General features: G+C 38.3%; 1 long non-coding RNA gene across 3 annotated transcripts in view; it reads left to right on the top strand.

The window, feature by feature from the left end:
- LOC141582244 (uncharacterized) overlaps positions 1-4,630 on the top strand; it is a 50,490-nt gene extending 45,860 nt beyond the window's left edge. Inside the window, exons 3-4 of one of the 3 annotated variants that reach the window (XR_012515058.1) lie at positions 856-953; positions 2,361-4,630. This is a non-coding gene — a long non-coding RNA (uncharacterized LOC141582244). Of the gene's footprint in view, positions 1-855; positions 1,659-2,360 lie in introns of those variants that run through there. The other 2 variants (XR_012515059.1, XR_012515057.1) reach the window with 2 other exon arrangements.
- Positions 4,631-19,646: the final 15,016 nt, after the last annotated feature.

Below are 19,646 nucleotides of genomic sequence, written 5' to 3'. Positions count from 1 at the left end.
AATACAAATTGAAATTACAGAATATCTTTATCTTACAGTAAATTTCCACCTATACTTAAGTCTGTTTCTGAACTATTCTTTTCCACCAGTATATCTGTCTATTTATATACCAGTAGAAAACTGTTTTAATTACGTAAGATTGGTAGTATGTTTAATGTCTAGGTATTAATGTATGTTCATTCTTTTCAAGTTGAACCTTAGTATCAAGTTATTTTATGCCCTAAAAAAAGCTTGTTGAAATTTTTATTAGGATTGTGTTACATTTATAAATGAATTTAGGGAGAACTGACATCTTTATAATATTGAGTCATCCTCTCCAAGGACAGGAATGTCTTACTATTTGTTTGACTCTACTGTATATCTGCCAAGAGTGTTTTATAATTTTCCTTTTGTTGATTTTATACATTTCTTGTTAAGATTATCTCTAAGTATTTAATCTTCTTCCCTTCTATTATAAATGGGATTTTCTCTACCATATGTCCTCTAATTAATTTCTTATTAATTGTATATTATGATACCTTACTGAATTATATTATTGTTCAAGTTAGTTTTATTGTCGATTCCCTAGAGTATTTGAAGCCTGCTGTCATGACTTCTGCAAAAAGAGATGATGGCTTTTTTTTTTCTTTACCAAACTGTATGCCTCTAATTGAGTTTCCTCGATTATATTATCTACTATCTGTAATACAATATCGAGAAAGGAATGTTTTTACCTTATTCCTTTTGTCCTTATTAGTGGACATTTCCTAGTGTTTCCTCATTAAATATGATATTGATTTTAAGATTACAACTGTAATTTTCTTTTTCTTTTCTTTTTTTGTGTGTCTTTTTTTTTTTCCTTTTTTTATCAACCAGGCTAGAGTACAGTGATACAATCTCAACTCACTACAATTTCTGCCTGTCAGGCTCAAGTCATACTCCCACCTCAACCTCCCAGGTAACTGGGACTACAGGTATGCACCACCATGCCCAATTTTCTTTTATTTATTTATTTATTTATTGGAGTAGAGACAGGGTTTCACCATGTTGCCCATGCTGGTCTCAAACTCCTGGGCTCAAGCAATCCACCTACCTTGTCCTCCCAAAATGCTGGGCTTACAGGCATTAGCCACCCACCATGCCAAGCTGTATGCCTTTATTCTTATTAAAAAATTATCAATTATTTTTGAATTAAACATTTTTTTTTGAGACAGAGTCTTGCTTTGTTGCCAGGTGCCAGGCTAGAGTGCAGTGGTGCAATCTCAGCTTACTGCAACCTCCGCCTCCTGGGTTCAAATAATTCTCCTGCCTCAGCCTCTTGAGTAGCTGGGACTACAAGCGCATGCCATCATGCTCAGCTAATTTTTGTATTTTTAGTAGAGAAGGGGTTTCACCATGTTGGCCAGAATGGTCTCTTATCTCTTGACCTCGTGATCCGCCCACCTCGACCTCCCAAAGTGCTGGGATTACAGGTGTGAGCCACTGTGCCTGGCCCTGAATTAAACATTTTAATGACTATACATTTTACTTCTAAGATTTCCATTTGATTCTTTTGAGTAACTATTCTTGTTCTAGTTTTGTGGATATAATAGCCATGCTTAACTGCCCTGAAATATTTTTGAACACTTTTAAAGGATTCCAGTGACTTTATAGGAGGCAATATAGTACAGTGGTTAAGAGTATGGACTGAAGAAAGAGAGTGTCTCAATTCACACTGTAGTTCTATCACTTTCTAACTGACACTGGGCAAATTACTTAAAATTTGAGTACCTTGGTGTTTTCTATAAAGTGAAGTTAAAGGAAACAGTGCTTAAAAGCATTTATAACAGTAGTGCCTTACACACAGTCAACACTCAATGAAGATTTGCTATTGAAATTATCCGTCTTGTTTTCTAAATTTTTTTCCCCATGACCCTCAATTTACTCATGGCTTTTAATTTCTGCCTAGGATTTAGTCTTTCATGGAATTACCTCCTGTAAGTTTTTTCCCAAGGCAGACTGCATGAGACTGTGGTTGGCTATAGTCTACATTGGCTATGCCTGGCTCTACTGTATACACTGGGTTTTTAAAGCTGGTCTTATGTTGGTGTCTTGATGGGAATCTGGAGAATGGAGTGGTGGAATACATATGGAACACCCAAGCTAAGAGCATTTAGGAATCATGAATTAAGCCAGGAGTAAACAACAATGAGATGGGTACTGTTTGATTCAGGTTTATCTAAGCTAGCTGACTGAAAAAAATATCTTGAAGATAATGATGTCAGAAAAGTTGTGGGTACAGAACTCCATTTGTAAGAAATTTGCTAGTGAACGGGAGTTGAGGTAGATAAAGCAATGAATTAAGTTTTTTTTTTTTTTTTTTTTTTTTTTTTTTTTTCCAGGAGGTTAAGGGCGATTGGAAGGAGAGAAATGATAAGTTAACTTAAGGAACCGTAAGTTTAATTATTTCTAATACGAGAATGTGATGTGAGCAGAGTGCCTGGAGAGGGAAAGCTGAGGTTTGCAAATGTGTAGGTCCGTTCTGAGACAAAGGGAAAATAAAATGAATAAAATGATGATTCTAAGAAAACTTATTAAGGGAACAAAAGGTGAGTGGGCTGGGGGATTCTTTGCTAACTCCAATCTTCTTAGTCGAGGTGGTGGTAAAGGCATAGAAGTTTTAGAAGGATTCTCACTAGCTTTTTTTGCTTGGTTTATGAAACAATTGTGACTGGAACGTTATTAAATGTTTTGATAGAATTTTCCCTGGGGGGGCGGCCTCACTATCTAAATGCCACACAACTATTGAATAAGATGATTCTAATGGCAATCCCAGGAATCTCTCACCACATAGGATATATGAGAAGCAGGATGGAGTTGGGTTCAGGCTCCATGCTTTTTGCCTCTAGATGATATTTAAAAACGAGGAGTCCTACTCTGTTTCTAAAAAGAACAGTCATCATAGTTTTGTGAGAGCTGCTTTTCTGGTATAATTACTCTAATGTTGTATTTATCCTCGAGGTCAGTAGTGGTCATTTAAAAAGCTGTCCCTTTCCCTGGAGAACGGCATCCTCCCCTGACAAATAATTTCTGTTGGAAGAACATTGTGTAAGTCCATGTTCTCACTACAAATATTATCCAATGTAGCACTGAAGGACATTTTCAAAACAAAGTCCTTTTTGATCTTTCTGAGCCAAAATGTCTTAGACTTAATTCCTTTTCCACAAAATAAGACAGATCTTTTGGATTGAGGATTAGTCTTGCAATTCCTAATCTCCTTCTTCACAAATGTTTTTATTTCATTTTGGTTCCTGTGTCTGAATGAGGGATTTGAATAGATGACCTCTAAGTTCCCTTCCATTTCTAACATGCTGGGGCTTTTTGAGTCTGGGTGATTACAGCTCTTGCGTCTTATTTCCTTGGTAATACACTAAGCTTCTTGACGATAAATAGGGAACATGTTTTATTTGCCTTTGGGTTCCTCAAAACATGTAGGCTGGAGTGCCTGTATAAGTAAATCTCTGTTACTGAAAAAATACATAAGTTAATTAAATAAATGGGAATACCCACAAATATAATAGCATTGCCTAGAAATATTGTCTTAATGAGAATTAGAAAAGAAAGGCTCTTCCAGGTGGACAAAACATCTAAGTACATGGCTTGATTCTCAAAGCAACAAGGCACAGGCACTGGCTCATCAGATAACCCACCTCTCTTGCCCATGTGCTGTTATGCAGAACACTACCTCCATAACTCTGCATGCCTGGGCATGCCTGGCACATAACTGGGCATGCCTGGCACTAACACACAGCATCTTAGCTCCAGTGAAGCCTGAGGATCAGGCTTCCTCATAACTCTGTCATGGGTCTGCCTAGAAGTCCAGGGGACAGCTATCTAGGAGCCACTACACCACTAACCTAAGTATCTAGACCGCAGCCACAAAATAATACACACCCTCCTCTAAGGGAGGAGGAGGGATCAGCACCATCCTGATCAGCACTATTACGGATCAGCACCATCCTGCATTTTGTCTCTGTTTACCTCTGGCACCTGCAGAAGCCTCTATTCATCAACTATTAATCTCACACTCTTTTACTCCCATTCCTTTTTCTGTCATCTCCATATCACTGGTCCTTCTGTACCTCTGTCTTTATGAATTAGCTGACTCTCCCCATCTTTTTCTTCTTCGCTTTTTGTTTCTACCACTTCCTGGACTCAACTGAAATTGAACTGTGCCTCAAATAAGAAAAAATAAATCCCATTTTGTTTCCTTGTATCTTGTGGATCTCAGGACCAAAAAGTAATTTAGTCTCCCCTTTCGCTATACATAGTTATTTTCAGATTAACAAGCCTCCTTTCTTTCACAAAATTAATTTATCCACTAAAACTCATGCCCTGGATATAACACATGGCAGATACTACTAGTTGCTACACATTACTTGCTTTTTTCCAAAAAACAAGACTAATTTTGTATGGATCAACAATATGCTCAGCTTTAAGGGAAAAATTAAAACTTAAATTTCCCTTGAAGCTAAGATTAGCCATATCACATGGTTTCAGCTAATGTGATGTAAACAGAAAATACTGGACAGGATTTGTAAGAATGCACTTGAAATGGGGGAAGAGTCAGCTGGCTCTCTTGTTTTTTCCTCCTCCTCTCCCTTCTAACTGACTGTAATGACAACTTGGTGTTGGATCTTGGTAACCATGAGGCATCAATCATGGGGGCAAAAGCCATAAGCTAAAGATGGTTTAGAGGAAGGGTGAAAGGAGGCTGTTGGCATTATGTGGCTGCTGTTACCAGCCTGGAGAGCCTACATCCAGGCTTCTGGTTATGCAATGAAAACAAAACTTTTTGTTTATTTAATCCATGTTTGAAGATAAATAAAACAAAACTAACTTCTCCCTCCTGGTTTTTCCTCCTATGTTTCCAGAACTTCAACTGCTGTATCACGTTCTTCCATTCACTGTGCCATCTGTATTCAGGGGGAACCCCCCTGAATCTCCCTTCAGTCACCATTTCCACCATGGATTTAAAAAAACACTAATTTCTACTTCATTTTGCGTCACTCCACCGGAGATTCACTCAGAATTTTGTCATTACCAGAAACTTCTCCACTTGCAAGATCTCAAATCCAAACTTTCCATTTTCTGACATCATCTCCTATTCTTTGAGATTAACTGATCAAGTAGCCCCATTAAAATAAACTTTTGACCTCATCACGTAACGAATCAGTTGAACTCTACCTTCTCACCAGTCTTCAAATCCCTCTTCTATTTATTTCCTTGCTTTAGTCCCATAGTTGGGCTCCGCTGGACTAAAGTATGATTACTCTTGCAAATACTCCCTTAACTCCTGATTCCTCCAATGTATTCTTATAGCAAAACCTAAGTCTAATTTCACCAAGCAACTAAACATTCTTAAAGAGAATCACATAGGTTCTCACACAGGAGAGACAGGTTTCATGTTAAATCTGTGATCAGTAACTTCAAGTGGGTCTTGGCCGTCCCCAGCAATTCCACTAGGTTGCTCTAAGTTCATTTACCCACTTGCTGAAATGACTGTGTCATACCTTCTCCTCAAATCCTTATATCACATTTCACTGCAGGGTGAATCCTTCAGAAACAAACACCTTCACATTTCTATTACTATGTATATATAACCTTGCTCACAGATATAGGGCCTTTCTCCTTCCTATGTAATCCCCTTCTGTCTTCTTCATCATCAATTTCTCCCTTCCTTCTGGCTCATTCTCTATAGTCATACAACCATGCTCCAGTCTCTCTTCAAGAACCTCCCCTTAATCTCACCCCTACCACCAAACACAGCTCCCTCTCTCTCTCTCCTCCCCTTTATGGCCAGAGTTCTTTAAAGAAGTTTTTCCATATCTAATCTCCATGCCTTCACCTTCTATTTACTATTCACATTTGTATTTCTTTAATTTGTTGTTGTTGTTGTTGCTGTTTGCTTTTTGGAATTGAGCTATAAAAAGTGTTTGTTTTAGTGCAGTGGGTAATATAGCAAACATTCATGTACTCATGACCTAGAATCAAAAATTGCCTAATTTTGTCTGGTTTTATTCCCCCCAGATTCTTCATTACTTTGTGGTTTTAAACAAATAAATCATTGTAGGTGAAGTTGCAATCTCCTGTTTTCTCTTCCCTAGACATATTTTCTTCCATTATCAAGAAAACCATTATGATGTACTTAGTTTGCTTTCAAATAACCTTTTATAATTTACTACAAACACATACACACATGTATCCATAAGCAATCTAAAGCTAGTTTTGTGTATTTATTTTAAAATATATGTAAAGTGGAATGATTCCGAAACTTTCTTTTTGCCTCGACCTTAGATTTTTGAGATCTGCCCATGTTGATTTATATTTATCTATTGCATTCATTGTAAATGCTGTACATATTTCACCTTATATAGTCAAAATCATTTATTTGAGAGAATGCATAGTATACTGGTTAAAAGCAAGTATTCTGGAGCCATGCTGCTTGGGTTTACTCTAAACCCATGTTGCTAACTAGCTGTGTGACCTTAGGTAAGTTATCCAAACTCTCTGATGTCAGTCACTTCATCTATAAAATATAGTTAATAGATGTAGCTATGTTTTTGGCTTAAATGATTTAAATTATCTAAAGTACCTAGACCCTTTCTGTCTCATGGTAAACCTGCAGTACTGGTGTGTCAGTAGGAAAACAGATGGCACACTCAAATTAGGATAATTGGAAGAAGGTTTACTTATAAAGGAGCAAATAACAAAAGCGTAGTCAGGGAATAGGGAGACCACAAAGAATAGTACCTTTACTCATGACAGCAGCTGGAAGAGGGAGCTATTCACGTTTCTATGCCAGAATGAAAGCAAACATTAGCAAATAAATTCATCTTATAAATAAATTGAAATCTCTTCTCCAGTCTTCTTTCCCTCCATTTCCTAAGGGAATTATTAGGCATTCAGGTTATATCCAAACTATATTTAAATGTTTTTAGGCCAGGCACAGTGGCTCACACCTGTAATCCCAGCACTGTGGAAGGTCGAGGTGGGAGGATCATTAGAGGCCAGAAGTTTGAGAGTAGCCTGGGCAACATAGTGAGACCTTGTATCTATTCATTTAAATAATAATAATAATTAACTAAAGTAAAATAAAAATTTTATACATACTCCTATATGCAGACACCTAAACCTTTTTAGAGAAAAAGGTTGCCAGAGCCAGATGGAAGTCAGATAATGAAGACCTTCCAAAAACATGTTCAGTGGAGTACTAATTCTGTAGAATGTTAGTGGGTTTCTTGCCAAGTAAGCTTAGGAATAGTGTTTAAAATAAAATTAAACAATTCTTTTCACCAGGACTTCTTAGAGCTTTACCTGTGCTAAAGTGGGAGTCTGGAAGGAACCCATGAAGAGCACTCTTTATCCTGTCTCATCCCCCTGTCGAAGACTGCCAAGTGCTTGGGGGCCAGGGAGGATCTGGTATCTTGAAGACTTCCAAAATCAGGAGAGAGGCACATGAGGCACCATTTCAGGTTCAACTCCCTTGCAGCCTAGTGGGCCTAGTGAAACCTCTTGGCTGGGGAAACTTTAACCATGTGAAAAGTGACAGTGCAAAGACTCACAAACCTGATGGACTCCAGCCCTCACAGATTTCCCTCACTGTCTTGTGGAGGAAACAAATCAATAAGATCCATCAATAAACAGTTTTAATTTTGTCTCATCAGAGGTCAACTCTATGGTGTATAATAACTAGGCAGATTAACATCAACTGTAACTAGCACAGCAGAGATTTATAACCTGTCAGCAAACTACTTTTAGGAGATTTTTAGTAGGTCATCATTTGTAATCACAAAAAGTATGCTGAATATAAGAACAGTTATTCTAATACTGGATTCACTGAAGATATTATCATGTAGGACTCCAATAAGTGTCAAGTATTTTGCAGATAACTTTGTAGAATCATTGTGAGCATGGCTATGGGCTCCAGGGTTCTCAGCTTGTGACTGGCCCTGAGAAAGGGTGGATAAAGTTACTTTAAAGTAATTCTAAATGAAATTCAATTTGAAATAAATTTTGATTAAGAGCGACTTTGCCAACTAAACCTCACAACCCCCAAGTACTCACATTACAGTTGGCTTCATAAAGTCCACTGGGTTTTTAATAATGACTCAAAGTGTGGTTCTTAGCTAACCAATGCAGAAACAGAAAACTAAATACGTGTTCTCACATATAAGTAGAGGCTAAATGATGAGAATGCATAAACACAAAGAGGAAACAACAGACACAGGGGTCTACTTGAGGGAGGAAGGTAGAAAGAGAGGATCAAAAAAATAACTATTTAGTGCTTGGCTTAGTACCTGGGTGGTGAAATCATTTGTACAACAAACCTCCGTGACACAAGTTTGCCTGTATCACAAACCTGGGCATGTATCCCTGAATCTAAAATAAAAGTTAAAAAAAAGATTCAGGTGTTCAATGCACCTCTCCTATGGAACTGAACAGACACAATCAGGTCTTTACTCTGGGTCTTTTGCATGAAGGAACACTGATGGTTGAGGAATGGTCCCTGAAAAACATCAGCATTGGCACTTTTCCTCCCATTAAAGAGAAGGAATTTTGGGCCTAAAACAGAGCACTAATTAGGCATCCTTCCACGAAATGACTACGTACATTCTTTCCTATAAATTATAACATTAAGCAAAAACATTATTTAAGACTAGTATTTGTACATACATGGATATGCCAATGAGCACTGTGCATCTGTACAATGAGACTAGCCTGTGAAATATTTCCTGGGCATACTTTTCACGGAGGTTTGGCTTCTTTGTTTTGTCAGGCACTTCCTTCCTGGGCTAGGGTTCCTTAGGACTTATTTTGGGAAATCAAGCTGAGAGAAAAGCAGATAACCTGGAATCCTCATGATATTGTTGAGCTACTGATTAAAAGTATCCTGAACATGAATTCCACCATTGTGCAAAACTTCTGGTATGTGTTTTATTAAATTTTCTTATTGGTTAACAGTGTTTGAATTTGGGTTTATATTATTTGGAATGTGAACTAACAGAGAGAAAATTGGTGTACAGATTATGGTACTGTGAATAACAGATTTTAAATTGCAGAATTGATCAGACCCAAGAGGTAGGATATGGAATCATGAGGAACCCATTATTTATAATGTCAATTTGTGTTGACCATTTATCATGCCCCTCTATAAAAATAGAGACAAGCTTTGGCTAAAATTGACTTGTCTTAAAAAAAGAAAAAAAGAAAAAAGAAGTGGGAAATATGGCTTCGCCACACCCTGCAGCCCAGGTGAACTAAGTGTCTGATAATATGGAGCCATGCAAGTTTGAAAAGTTGAGGATGATCCATGAGTTCTTAATCAGGGCTCCACGTGTCTCAAGTGCTTTGAGAGCCTGTTGATAAAATCAAAAGCATATGTGAACTTGAATGAAGGAAAACATGATATCTTTCTTCTCATTAACCTCTGACTGAAATTTTGCATTTCCTATAATTAAAAAATGTAGAACCAACAAACCCACAGGTAGTTGTTATTTGTCACCAGTAGATCTCACAGATAGTTCCATATCACATTATAGTTGTTAAAAACATCTTAAAATATCATTTACAGTCAAAACTATTTTTTAAATTTTAGTAGATTCACTGCTGGATATTAATTTTGCATATCTTAAATATTAATTTACATGAATTACAGATACCTATATTATATCTTATGTATTTAATAGTTTCACAACTATATTTCAATTTTTAAATACATTATGCATTTTATTTCATGCAAAATAAAATATGTAAAAATAAAAAATATGTTAAAATTGTATGTAAAAATATTATTCTGAGAAAGAGTCTATAGGCTTCACCTAAGTTCCCTAGCTGTCTGTGGCATAAAAAAGGTTAGGAACCTTTATCCAAGGAAAAATTAGTGAGAGAAACTATGGGAAAACAGGAGATTTAGGAATGGAATTTTGGTGAAAGACAAACAGATTGCCTCAGGATATTCTCCAGCATTACCTAAGAGGTGTTCTCTACCTCACAAAAGGAACAAATGTACTTATTGTGAAAATGTAATTGGGAAACAGCTGGGGATCAAGAAGCAGAAAAGTATTGCAAGTGTAGAGCTCTATGGATTTTCACAAATTGAACACATTCATACAACCAGCACCCAGATTAAGAAAGAGCACTAAAAGCACCCCGGAAGCCTGCCTGTTCTCCCTCTTTGTCCTAGTCTTATATTCTGACTGTTAAAAGCATAGTTTTGCTGATTCTTGTTATTTTTATATAAATGGTATCATATAGTATGTAGTTTTGTGTCAGGATTCTTCATGAAGCTTGGGAAACTAATCCATACTTTTGAATGTTGCAGTTTGTTTAATTTCATTCTTGTATAGGCAGAGATTTTCGAAAATGTGATCTGGGGACTCCTGGGGTGCCTGCAACCTTTCCAGTGCATTCACAAGCTCTAAAATATTTTTATAAAACATTAAGATATAATATGTCTCCTCATTCTCATTCTCTCATGAGTGTACAGTGGAGTTGCACAGAGGCTACAATGTACATGATGGTGTTCATGCGTTCCTGTTTTCAAAATTTTCTGTTTTAATTTTCAATATAATAAATGATGTAGATATAACAAAATATGAAATACGTAAAGAAAATCTCCTTGAGTCCTGACATAATTTTTTTTTAAAGTAAACTGTCCTGAGACCAAAAACCTTGAAAACCATTACCGTAATTTTGTGACTATATCACAATTTATTTTTCATTACATTGTTGATGAGCATTGGGTTTTTCTAATTTTTGGCTATTACGAATACTGCTTCTATGAACATGTCTTTTGGTGAAAGTATGGACTCATTTCTGTTGGCTATATATACCTAGGGTTGGTATTGCTGGGACATGGAGTATATGTTTAGTTTCTAGTAAATACCACCAGGTTTTCATAATGTCTGTACCAACTTACACTCCCATCAGCAATCTATAAAACTTTCAGTTGTTCCATATTCCAACCAACACTAGGCACTGTTTATAATTTTAGCTATTCTTTTGCTTGTTTAGTGGCATCATATCAGGGTTTTAATTTGCATTTCTCTGAAACAAGTGAAGTTGAGTACCTTTATATGTGCATATTGACCATTAAAATATTCTTGTGCAAATTTTTCAGTTATTCTGTATATTTTTCTTCTGGGTTGTATACCTTTTTCTTATTGAGTTGTAGGAGTTATACATACATGTTTTTTCTCCATCCATTAAAATAATCATATGTTTCTTCTCTCAATATTGAAATAGCACGCACCCAAACCAGACTCTGTTCAACTTTTACTAAGTATCCAAAGTTTCTACTCAAGAATCATGTGTGTGTTGCATTAGCCATCATATTTTATGAATCTCCTTCAATCTGGAGTAGCTCCTCTTTTCCTCTTTTATGTCTTTAACAGTTTAAAAAAGTTCCGCTCTTTGATTCTTTATGGTGACTTTCAAACTTAGTCCACCTGATATTTTCACATGACCAATTCTATAACTATTTTCACATAACCAATTCTATAGAAAACCATAGAATTGGTGCTGTGGTCTTGTGGTACTTTGAATAATGCCCCACTCTCTCAAAGATGTCCATGTCCTAATTCTCAGAACCTGTAAACGTGTCAGCTTACCTGGTAAAAGGGATTTTGGAAAGGTGATTAGGTTAAGAATAAGAATCTTGAGGAATCTTGAGATGGGAAAATCAATCTGGATTATCTCAGTGGGTCCAATGTCATCACAAGGTCCTTATAAGATGAAGGCAGGAGGATCAGAATTAGTAGAAGGAGATCTGATGATGAAAGGAAAAGTTTGGTGTGATACAAGGAAGGGGTCATGAAAAGCAGGGAGCCTCTACAAGGCGAAAAAGTCCAGGAAACACTCTTCCAGATGCCTCTGAAAGGAACACAGCTCTGTTGTAACGTTCACTTGAGACTTCTGAGAATAAATCTGTGTTGTTTCAGGCACTAAATTTTGGGTAATTTGTTATAGCAGTAGCAGGAAACTAATAGGTTCTTTTTAGTGAATTTTATCAGGAGACGCTCTGTGTCAGCGCTTCCCACCATTTGTATATATGTATGTAAAATGAGACCTTTTATGGATATCAGCTAACTTCTTTCCCCAGTGTAATGTTGTATGGGAAAGACAATTAAGATCTCTGTAGGGACCTGGCACGGTGGCTCACTCCTGTAATCCCAGCACTTTGAGAGGCAAAGAAGGGCAGATCACTTGAGGTCAGGAGTTTGAGACCAGCCTGACCAACATGGTGAAACTCCATCTCTACTAAAATACAAATATTAGCTGGGCATGGTGGGGTGTACCTGTAGTCCTAGCTACTTGGGAGACCAAGGTAGAAATTCACTTGAACCCAGGAGGCAGAGGCTGCAGTGAGCTGAGATCACACCACTGAACTCCAGCCTGGGTGACAGAGCAAGATTCCATCTAAAAAAAAAAAAAAACTCTGTAGGTTGTATTATGGCAGAAGGCAGACAAATTGATGTAGCCTTGAGGCAAAACTGTGAAGTTTTACTGTTAGTCACACCAGATAAAAAGAATTTGCTTCTGATGTTTATTGCAAATTAGTATAGAGAAAAAATATTTGCCAGCTCAATAGCTGCATGCCACTTATCAGGAAGTTGTGCTGATTTATTTTAGTGAAGTTACTATATCTAGAACAGCAGCTGCCATTGGAGTTGTTTCCTTATCAAGTTTATAATTTACAGTCATTCTCTAGAATCCTTTTGCATAGGCCAACCATGTGCCTTAAATTAGAATAAGAGAGCTGTCAGTATCTCTACATCTTTTAAGACTTTTATGATGAGACTAGCATCTTCAGTTCTCCCAGGAACCCAGGATTTTTATGGATTACTATCATAGCAGAAAATAAAGATTCCATAGGTTTTCATTTGGCCCTTCCTATAATAATGATCTTGACTCAATTGTCAGATATCCAATGTGGGGTATCTGTCTGTTGCCAATACATCTTTATTCAATTTTTTGTTCAGGAACTAGAGAAATAATGATGGACTTACTTAGCCAGAATTCAGTGTATTACCTCAGGGGTCTCTAATCCTCAGGCCACCTGATCAATACCAGTTCATGACCCATTAGGAACTGGGCCACAGAGCAGAAGGTGAGCGGCAGGTGAGTGAGTATTATCACTTGAGCTCTACCTCCTGTCAGATCAACAGCAGCGTTAGATTGTCATAGGAGCATGAACCTAATGTAAACCGTGCATTCGAGGAATCCAGGTTACACACTCCTTATGAGAATCTAATGCTCGATGATCTGAGTGGAACAGTTTCATCCCAAAGCCATCAACTCCTCACCCCACCTACATGGAAGAATTGTCTTCCACGAAACTGGTTCCTGGTGCCAAAGAGGTTGTGGGGCACTGTATCACTTGACCTCCATAAGCCTCCACCTTGACTGGTGGACAAAAGAGGTAATCAGATCCTCAACAGGCAGTATTTAGTCATTCCTAAAAGATCTGGGTTCTCCTTTTCTCCATGTATAGACACCTTATTAAATGGCCACAGGTCCCTTTATGGAAAGCTTAGAAGAATCTCTACAGTGTATACTTGTGACAGAGCAACAGAGAAGATTCTCAAGGAGACCTGACCTCTCAGCACTCAAAGGACTTGAACAGTGAACTGGCTTAGGTGTGGAAACTAGGTAAAAGACAGGGGTTCTTTGTTGAGATGACTGAAGTCAGGTTTCTGACCACCAGAACTGGAGTTTTTCCTGTTACATAAAGTAAAATTTTAGTGAGCTGCTTCTCTATTTATTTTTAATATTTATTTATTTATTTATTTATTTTGAGACAGGGTCTCACTCTATCACCCAGGCTAGAATCTTGACTTACTGCAAACTCCGCCTCCCAGGTAGGTGCCTCAGCCTCCCAAGTAGCTGTGATTGCAGGCGTGCACCACCACATCCAGCTAATTTTTGGATATTTAATAGAAATGGGGTTTTACCATGTTGGTCAGACTGGTCTCAAACTCCTGACCATAGGTGATCCTCTTGCCTTGGCCTTTCAAAGTGCTGGGAATACACGTGTGAGCCACCGCACCCAGCCTCTATTTCTTAAAGATTAACTGACCACTACAAAGTCTTCTGAGTCAGAAGAATTCTGACTATCACTGTGTGCTGTTGTACATTACAATAAATGCACCCAACTTGTCATATGTGATAAAGAATTGCCAATTGGCCACTTGTATCCCAGGCCTCTTCAATCTCAATGAAATAAGAGAGCCCATCTTAATGGTGGCATCTCCCATTGCAATCATGGGGTGATAGGATACAGATATAGTTCAACCTTTTAAGGATGCTGCTGCATCTTTCACTAACATATTTCTTGATGCCTTGGGGAGGAAGAAATTGCTATCTAGGCCCCATTAAGGGATGAAGCGTCGGGGTTGGTGGGTGTGTAGGGCACAAATGATTAACCTTCTTCAGCATTCCTATATCTTCAGGCCTTTGGCTTTCTTTCTCTTTAAGTTAGGAAAGATCTAACATCTTATCCTCATTAGACATAGCCCAAGTATTAATCCACCAAATACACTTTTAGCACTATTTCCAGCTGTAATGTAGAGTATCTGGCAGGAGAACTCATATCAATAAATTCGACACAACCCAAGGTTATATTCCGTATTCCTTGATCTACACATTCCACCAGTTTGAATGACATAAATTATCAAAACCTTGCAATTATCTTAGTGTATAAGCTATTTCCTCCCAGGTCGGACTTCATACTTGCCCCCATCCAAATTTGCTGGGATTAAAATCTAATTATGGGTCTGGGAGCAACATAAAGTCATTGTGGTAAGGTTTTCTTGAGTTTTATTTTGTTTTTAATGAATACATAATAATTGCACATATTTGTATAATGTGTAATGTTTCGGTACCTGTACACATTGTGTAATGATCCAATTATGGTAATTAGCATGCCCATCGCCTCAAACACTTGTCATTTCCTTGTGTCGAGAACATGCGAAATCCTTTCTTCTAGCTATTTTGAAGTATGCAATACACGATTGTTAACTACAGTCACCCTACTATGCAATAGAACACCAGAACTTAGTCCTCCTGTTAACCACCCTCTTTCCATTCCCTCTTCCTTCCTACCTCTGCAGCCTCCAGTAACCACTGTTATACTCTCCACATCTATGAGATCAACTTTTTAGATTCCACAGGTGTGAGACCATGTTGTATTTCTTTTTCTGTTTGGCTTATTTCACTTAACATAACATCATCTATGTTCATCCATGTTGTTGCAAATAACAGGATTTCCTCCTTTTAATTTCTGAATAGTATTCCATTATGTATATATACCACATTTTTAAAATCCATTCATCTGTTGATAGACACATAGGTTCCATATCTTGGCTGTTACAAACAATGCTGTAATAAATATGAGAGTGCAGATATTTCCTAGATATACTGGTTTCATTTCCTTTGGACATATATACCCAGTAGTGGGATTGCTGAGTCATATGGTAGTTCTATAAAAAGGAACCTCCATATTGTAGTTTTGTAATGGCTATACTAGTTTATATTTCCACTCACAGTGTGTAAGAGTTCTCCTTTCTCCACGTCCTCATTCGCATTTGTTATTTTTTATTTTTGACAACAGCCATTCTAACTGAGGTGAGGGGTTATCTCATTCTGGTTTTGATTTGCATTTTCCTGATGATTAGTGATGTGGGACAGTTTTTTCATATATCCTTTGGCCATTTGTATGTCTTGTTTGGAGAAATGTGTATTCAGATATTTTGCCCGTCAGATTTATTTTATTTTATTTTTTGCTGTCGAGTTTTTTGAGTTTCTTTTACACGCTGGATACTAATGCCCTATCAGATACATAGTCTGTAAATATTTTCACCCATTCTAGAGGTTGTCTCTTCATTCTGTCAGTTGTTTTCTTTGCTGTGCAGAAGCTTTTTAGTTTGATGACATCCCATTTGTCTATTCTTACTTTTGTTGCCTATGCTTTTGAGGTCTTGTTCAAAACATCCTTGCCCTGATCAAAGTAACAAAGTGTTTCACCTTTTTTTTTTCTCTATGTTTTGTAACTTCCGTTGGAGTGGGTTTTGAGAATAATGAACATCTAATTAAGGTTATTAGTAGTTCTTCAACCAAGAGAAGACTCGCTTCCTCAGATATAAAAGGGAAGATTGTTCCCACTGTCAAGGAAAAGTCACAGTGAGTGAGGTTTCAATATGCTGAGATAGCCGAGTCCATCCAGGTTTACCCATCCTCATGGATCTGTTACTTCCCAATGGATCCATGGGGGCTCAGAGTTTCACATGAGAAATTTGGGGAGGCTATGACACTTCTGCAACCTACAGAATTAAATCTTGTTTGGTTTCTGACAAACAATGTTGACCTTCTGGTTACAAAATTAGAGGCTCTTTTAGGGCTCAATAATCATGAGTCAGATTTAGTGTTTAAAGATCTGAGTTTTTCATTCTCTTGAAGTGCTTGTGTACACCCACCTACCCCCCCCACACACACACACACAGACACAACTCATATATCAAAGTCCTTGCAGGACTTATTACTATATGTCTGCCACAGAGTTAAGTGTATGAGATGGTTGGCATCCTGAGGCACTTGCTGCACTAGATGCACCAGTCCAATCAATCACAAATAATAATTTGACTGTAATTCCATTGCATTTTATAAATTACCAGCAGCTCATTTCTCAAGGCCAGAATCTCAGCACTGAACTCAATTCCAAGGAATTACCAAACCACTGCCAACATTCCATCTTCAAAGAACTATTTCCTGGGACATTATTGATTCCAATTTCTGATTCAATTCAGTTAGGAGGTCAAAATCATGAGTAATTTTAAAAGAAAGGATTTAATATGAGAAACTGTTAATTAGGTATAAAAATTGTTCACTGGATACATTTAAAAGCAAAAAAGCAAAGACAAAATTATCACTAGGTTAGAAACTGCAGGAAGCAGATGCCTCCTCTAGAGTTGGGGGAACAAAGGGATCCTGTTGAAGTTAAACTTAAAAGTTTGAATTAGTGGCCCCTTGGATCTGTAGCCCACACCTTTGAGGAGGAAGCACTGCTCGTCTGATGCTAGAGTCTCTGGTCTCCAAAAAGGAGCGCATTGGGACTGCAACCAAGACCTCTGAGGAACAAATGTGTTCCATAAATCTGTTGTGGTTTCTGAGAAGCGCCACCACCCTAATAACTATGCTCAATATATTAGCCAAAGAATGTTCCAGAACTTGACTTTGTTCGTAAAGCAAATGCCAACTATGGGTACAAAGAAGAACTAACCTACAGAATTATCTTTTCTAATCAACAATAGAAGTGTGATTACAAATAGGGCTAAGTTTTATGTGATTTGTGTGAGTCTTTGGAGACTATTGCTATTATATCTAGTGGGAAAAAACAGTTTCAAGTAATTAGCATTTCACTGTTATCTGTGCCCAACTTCTTTACTCCATAACTACCCTTAAAGACCAAAAGTTGTTTTGCATTTCTCTTCCACTTCAGTGTTTAAGGATTATCATTCTAAACATTGGGCATTTTTTTAAGTGATATAACAAAATAAGAGGAGTGATAGTCCTAAGTGATAATTAGAAAAAAATACTGTCACAACCACCAATGCGCATAGCATGGCCAGAGTTATCACCATCTTTTGCTTGAGTTAATGATTTACCCTCTTAAATGTTTGCCATTCCTACATACTTGTATTTATTAGTCTATTTGTAACACAGCCATCAGAGCGATCATGTCATGGGAAGAGCTAAGTCACAGTATGGTCACATCTTTGCTCAAAACATCCCGATGGCTTTCCATCTTGCTGAGTATAAGGTGTATTTGCTGTTCTCATGCTTCTCTGAAGAAACACACAAGACTGGGTAATTTGTAAAGAAAAGAGGTTTAATTGACTCACAGTTCCACCTGGTTGGGGAGGCCTCAGGAAACTTATAATCATGGCATAAGGCACCTCTCCACCAGGTGGCAGGAGAGAGAATGAGTGCAAGCAGGGGAAATGCCACATGTTTTTACAACCATCAGATCTTGTGAAACTTGCTTATTGTCAAGAGAAGAGAATGAGGGAAACCACCCCTGTGATTCAGTTACCTCTACCTGTTCCCATCCTTAACACATGGAAATTATTACAATTCAAGGTGAGCATTGGGTGGAGACACACAGTCAAATCATATCATCCCACCCTTGCCCCTACCAAATCCCATGTCCTCACATTTCAAAACACAACCATGCCCTTCCAACAGTCCCCCCAAAGTCTTAACTCATTCTAGTATTCACCCAAAATTCCAAGTCCAAAGTCTCACTTGAGACAAGGCAAGTCCCTTCCAGTCATGAGCCTGTAAAGTCAAAAGCAAGGTAGTCAATTCTAAGATACAATGGGGGTGCAGGCATTGGGTAAATCTTCCCATTCCAAATGGGAGAAGTAGGTCAAAACAAAGGGGCTACAGTCCCCATGCAAGTCTGAAATCCAGGAGGGCAGTCATTAAAACTTAAACTTCCAAAATCATCTCTCTTGATATTACGTCTCACATCCAAGTCACACTGATGCAAGAGGTGACCTCACACAGCCTTAGGCAGCTCTGTCCCTGTGGCTTTGCAGGGTACAGCCCCTTTCTAGGATGCTTTCACAGAGGGGCATTAAATGCCTATGGCTTTTCTAGGTGCACAGGCTATCGATGGATCTACCATTCTGGGGTCTGGAGTCTGAAGGATGGTGGCCCTCTCCTCACAGTTCTATTAGGTAGTGCCCTAGTAGGGACTCTGTGCTGGGTCTGCAACTCAACATTTCTCATCTGCACTGCCCTAGCAGAGATTCTCCATGATGGCTCTGCCTCTGCAGCAGACTTCTGCCTGTACATCCAGGCATTTCCACACATCCTCTGAAATCTAGGTGGAGGTTCCCAAACCTCAATTTTTGACTTTTGGGCATCCACAGGCCCAATACCACATGGAAATTGCCAAGGCTTGGGGCTTGCACCCTCTGAAACAACAGACTGAGTTGTAGTCTGACCTCTTTAGCCATGGTTGGAGTGGCTCGGATGCAGGTCACCAAGTCTCAAGGCTACACACTGCAAGGGGACCCTGGACCTGGCCCAGGACACCATTTTCCCTCATAGGCCTCTAGGCCTGTGATGGGAGGGGCCTGCCATGAAAGTCTCTGATATGCCCCAGAGACATTTTCCCCCATTGACTTGGTGACTAATGTTTGGCTCCTAATCACTTATGTAAATTTGTGCAGCCAGCTTGAATTTCTCCCCAGAAAATGGATTTTTCTTTTCTATTGCATCATCAGGCTGCAATAGAAACTTTCAAACTTTCATCCTCCACTTCCTCTGGAATGCTTTGCCACTTAAAATTTCTTCCGCCAGATACCCTACATCATCTCTTTTAAGTTCGAAGTCCTACAGATCTCTAGGGCAGGGACAAAATGCCACCAGTCTCTTTGCTAAAGTATAGCAAGAGTTACCTTTGCTCCAGTTCCCAAGAAGTTCCTCATCTCCATCTGAGACCACCTCAGCCTGAACCTTATTGTCCATATCACTGTCAGCATTTTGGTCAAAACCATTCAACAAGTTTCTAGGAAGTTCCAAATTTTCCCACATCTTCCTGCCTTCTTCTGAGTCCTCTA

This window comes from Saimiri boliviensis, chromosome 19 (genome assembly GCF_048565385.1).
Source record: "Saimiri boliviensis isolate mSaiBol1 chromosome 19, mSaiBol1.pri, whole genome shotgun sequence".
Taxonomy (NCBI): domain Eukaryota; kingdom Metazoa; phylum Chordata; class Mammalia; order Primates; family Cebidae; genus Saimiri; species Saimiri boliviensis.
This window is presented reverse-complemented; position numbering and strand designations above follow the sequence as displayed.